Consider the following 4,857-nt stretch of genomic DNA (forward strand, 5'->3'; position numbering starts at 1 on the left):
GTGGAGGTGCCTGAATTATAAAAAAAAAAAGGGTAATAAAAAAGGGTGGGGGAAAATTTGTTAAAAAAAGGAGGGGGGGGGGAAAAAAAAAAAAAAAAAAAAAAAAAAAGCTTGGGAAATTACAACCTGGGAAGTCTTCTTGAGTTTTTCTGTTCCAAAAGAATAGGTAAGAGAAAGTTAACATTCATTCAAGCCCTGTATTTGAAGCATTACCTTCCTAAATCCTCCTAACAATGTTTTTTTTGTTTGTTTTTTTGAGACCAGGTCTCCCTTTGTTTACCCCAGACTAGAGTGCAGAGGTGTGAACACAGTTCACTGCAGCCTCAGCCTCCTGGGCTCAAGTGATCCTCCTGCCTGAGCCTTCTGAGTAGCTGGGACCACTGGTCTGCCTTACCACACCCGGATAATTTTTAAATTTTTACTAGAGATGAGGTCTCACTATGTTGCTCAGGCTGGTCTTGAACTTCTGGGCTCCTTGAACTCTGACCTCCCCAAATGCTGGGATAGATGTGAGTCACCTCACCTGGCCTCTGGTTCTGTTATTGTCCCAATTTCATAAACTGGGGATGATGAAGCTATACAGCAGAAAGATTATTTAAACTTTGGAGGCAGACATGCTTAGACTCAAACCCTCATCTAGCATTTACTTACCAACTGTGCCATCGATTCCCTTATGAACTGAAGATATATCAAACCTCCTACTTTGCAGTGTTGTTGAGAAAGTATGTAGAGATAAGAACAGTATGCAAACATGTTGAGCAGTCTGGTGTTTCCCTCACACCTGATTCCACTGTTTCCTTCTACCTTCTTATTTCAGAATAGATTATCCATTCTCTTTTCCAGGTTAATAGAATGTACCTTGCTTTGTATCTCATTACCTCTATTTCAGAAATCTTCCTTCATCTCCAATCTTGTCTCTCATCCTTATCATTAACCTCTTTCACTACTGGCTTGCCCATCTCTAAAGTCTCACTCATCTTTAAAAATGTTTCCTCTTGTCTTATGTATACTAGCTTCTGCCTGATGTAGCCTCGCTATTTGAAAGTGTGGCATACTTGTACACTCCAATTCCTCACCACCCGTTAACATCTCTCTGTAGCCACGTCCCCCTTATTAAAACACCCTTCCCTAAGTTCCAGCATAGAACTCTCTGTTCATTTTCCTCCTAGTTCTCAGTTTTCTTCCAGAGTATTTTTTTCCTGATCCTTAAAGGTTACTTCTTGCTTTCCCCATTATTCCTGGATCATCTCATCCCATCAGATGGTTCCTGCTATAATCTTTAGACAAGTGACTCTTTAAGCTTATATCACGAGGCCAAATCCTTCCCCTATGATCTGGATGGATACAGTTGGCCTGTCATATCTGTGGGTTCCTTATCTATGGACCAATCAACTAAGGGTTGAAAATATGGCCGGGCGCGGTGGCTCAAGCCTGTAATCCCAGCACTGTGGGAGGCCGAGGCGGGTGGATCACGAGGTCAAGAGATCGAGACCATCCTGGTCAACATGGTGAAACCCCGTCTCTACTAAAAATACAAAAAATTAGCTGGGCATGGTGGCGCGTGCCTGTAATCCCAGCGACTCAGGAGGCTGAGGCAGGAGAATTGCCTGAACCCAGGAGGTGGAGGTTGCGGTGAGCCGATATCATGCCGCATTACACTCCAGCCTGGGTAAGAGCGAAACTCCGTCTCAAAAAAAAAAAAAAAAAAAAAAAAGAAAATATTTGGGGAAAAAAAGGAACATGTACAGACTTTTTTGTCATTATTCCCTAAACAATACAGTATAACAACTCTACATAGCATTTACACTGCATTGGGTACTGTAAGTAATGTAGAGGTGATCTGAAGTATATGAGATGCACTAGATGCAGTGGCTCAAGCCTGTAATCCTAGCACTTTGGGAGGCTGAAGCGGGAGGATTGCTTGAGGCCAGGAATTAATTGCCCTGGGCAACATAGTGAAACCCCATCTCTTCAACTATATTTTATTTTTTTTGGTGCCATAACTCGGATTAAAGCTTTAAAAAGAAAAAAAAAACAAAAAACTAGCCAGGTGGATGGGTGCAGTGGCTCATGCCTGTAATCCCAGCACTTTGGGAGGCTGAGACAGGCAGATCTCCTTTAGTTGAGAGTTCGAGACCAGCCTGGCCAACACGGAGAAACCCTGTCTCTACTGAAAATACAAAAAATTAGCCGGGCATGGTGGTGCATGCCTGTACTCCCAGCTACTTGGGAGGCTGAGGCAGGAGAATTGCTTGAAGCCAGGAGGTGCAGGTTGCAGTGAGCCGAGATCATGCCATTGCACTCCAGCCTGGGTAACAAGAGTGACACTCTTGTCTCAAAAAAAAAAAAAAAAAAAACAACAACAACAACCAACCAACCAAACACACAAAAAACTAGCCAGGCATGGTGCTGCCCACCTGTAGTCACTGCTACTCAAGAGGCTGAGGTGAGAGGATTGCTTGAACCCAAGAGTTCTAGACTACAGTGAGCTACAATCTAGTTATTGCACTCCAGCATGGATGACAGAGCAAGACCCTGTCTCTAAAGATGTGCTAGGTCACATGCAAGTACTATCCGGGTTTATATAAGGGACTTAAGCATCTATGGATTTTAGTATCCATAAGGGTCCTGGAACCAATCCCTCATAGATACTAAGGGACAACTGTATATCCAACTGCACTCTGGACATCTTTACCTTTACCTGGATAGGCCGCAAACTCAACAGTATTCAACAAAACTAACCTAATTCTCTTCTTTTGCTCAAATACATCCTTCCCAGCATATCCTATCTTAAGGAATGGTACTAAGCCAGAATGGTATTTAAACATTGCCTAAGCCAGACACTTGGAATTTATCCTTGATTTCCCACCCCCCCTACCGAAGACAGTGTCTGGCTTGATTACCCAGGTTGGAGTGCAGTGGCATGATCTTAGCTCACTGCAACCTCTGCCTCTGGGGCACAAGCTATTTTCCCACCTAAGCCTCCCAAGTAGCTGGGACTACAGGTGTGCACCATCATGTCTGGCTTATTTTTTGGTATTTTTTGTAGAGATAGGGTTTCACTATGTTGCCCAGGCTGGTCTGAACACCTGAGCTCAATGATCTGCCTACCTTAGCTTCCCAAAGTGCTGAAATTACAGACGTGAGCCACTGTGCCTGGCCTATCCTTGACTTCTTTTTAGTCAATTATTATCTCAAAGTTTTGCCATTTCCATCTCTTAATTATCTTTTCTGACCTTTTTTCCACCAATACAAGGATTCTCTTATGGATTTCCTTTTTTTTTTTTGAGACAGAGTCTCGCTCTGTCTCTGTCACCTAGGCTGGAGTGCTGTGGGGCAATCTCAGCCCACTGCAATTTCTGCCTCCCGGGTTCAAGCATTTCTTCTCTGCTTCAGCCTCCTGAGTAGCTGGGATCACAGGCATGCACCACCACGCCAGGCTAATTTTTGTATTTTTAGTAGAGATGGGGTTTCACCATATTGGCCAGACTGGTCTTGAACTCCTTACCTTGTGATCCACCAGTCTCGACCTCCCAAAGTGTGGGGATTACAGGCGTGAGCCACTGCGCTCGGCTGGATTTCTTTACTGCCTCTACCAGCCTCCACAATGTAGCAGGTGATCTTTCTAAGAACCAATCTAATCATGTTAATCACTACCTTCAAACCTTTCCATCGCTCCTCCTATTAGCCTTAAAATAAAATCCAAACCTCATAGCACAACATCCTGCCTACATATTTGGTCTTTTTTTCTTTTTCTTTTTTTTGAGACAGGGTCTCACTCTGTCACCTATACTGGAGTTCAGTGGTTTGATCTCTGCTCATTGCAACCTCTGCCTCCCGGGCTAGAGCGATTCTACCTCCTTGGCTGCCTGAGAAGCTGGGACCACAGGCATACACCACCATACCTAGCTAATATTTTGTATTTTTAGTAGAGACCGGGTTTTGCCCTGTTGCCAAAACTGGTCTTGAACTCCTGGATGCAAATAATCCACCCACCTTGGCCTCCCAATATGCTGGGATTACAGGTGTGAGCCACCCAGCCCAGCCAGTCTTTCTTCTTCTTCCTCTTCTCCTCAGACCAGATTCACACTCCATGCTCACATTTCCAAGTCTTTTTTACTGGCTACTCTGTCTACAATGCTCTTTCTGTCCCTCTTCATTGATGAACACTTACTCTGTCCTTTAGGAGTCAGTTCAGGAATCAGCTACCAGAAAGCCTTACTTGGGCACAGCAGGCTGAAGTGTCACATCTGTCTAACGGCACTGGCATAGTATCTTACTATGTACTTTAAGTATCTGTGCATCTTGTTTCCCATAGTTTTTGGGCAAGATTCACCGTCTTTTTTGTTTTTTGAGACAGGGTCTCGCTCTGTCACCCAAGCTGGAGAGCAGTGGCTCCATCATGGCTCACTAGAGCCTCAATCTCCTGGGCTCAAGGGATCCTCCCACCTTAGCTTCCCAAGTCGCTGGGACTATAGGTGCATGCCATCATACTTACCTAATTTAAATTTTTTTTTTTTTTTTTTTTGAAGCAGTCTTGCTCTGTTGCCAAGCTGGAGTGTAGTGGCGTGATCTCTGCTCATTGCAACCTCTGCCCTCTAGGTTCAAGTGATTTTCCTGCCTCAGCCTCCTGAGTAGCTGGGACTACAGGCATGTGCCACCACATCCAACTAATTTTTTTGTACTTTCAGTGGAGATGGGGTTTCAACGAGTTGGCCAGGGTGGTCTCAATCTCTTGACCTCATGATCCACCTGTCTTGGCCTCCCAAAGTGCTGGGATTACAGGCGTGAGCCACCGTGCCCAGCCCAATTTTTTTTTTTTTTTTTGAGACGGAGTTTCGCTCTTGTTACCCAGGC

General features: G+C 44.5%; 1 protein-coding gene across 8 annotated transcripts in view; it reads right to left on the reverse strand.

The window, feature by feature from the left end:
* Positions 1–4,857, reverse strand: part of NBR1 (NBR1 autophagy cargo receptor) — a 43,829-nt gene that overhangs the window by 2,369 nt on the left and 36,603 nt on the right. The gene's annotated exons all lie outside the window — the stretch shown is intronic.

The sequence above is a fragment of the Sapajus apella genome, unplaced genomic scaffold (assembly GCF_009761245.1).
Source record: "Sapajus apella isolate SASKATOON/1434 unplaced genomic scaffold, GSC_monkey_1.0 scaffold12, whole genome shotgun sequence".
Lineage (NCBI taxonomy): Eukaryota > Metazoa > Chordata > Mammalia > Primates > Cebidae > Sapajus > Sapajus apella.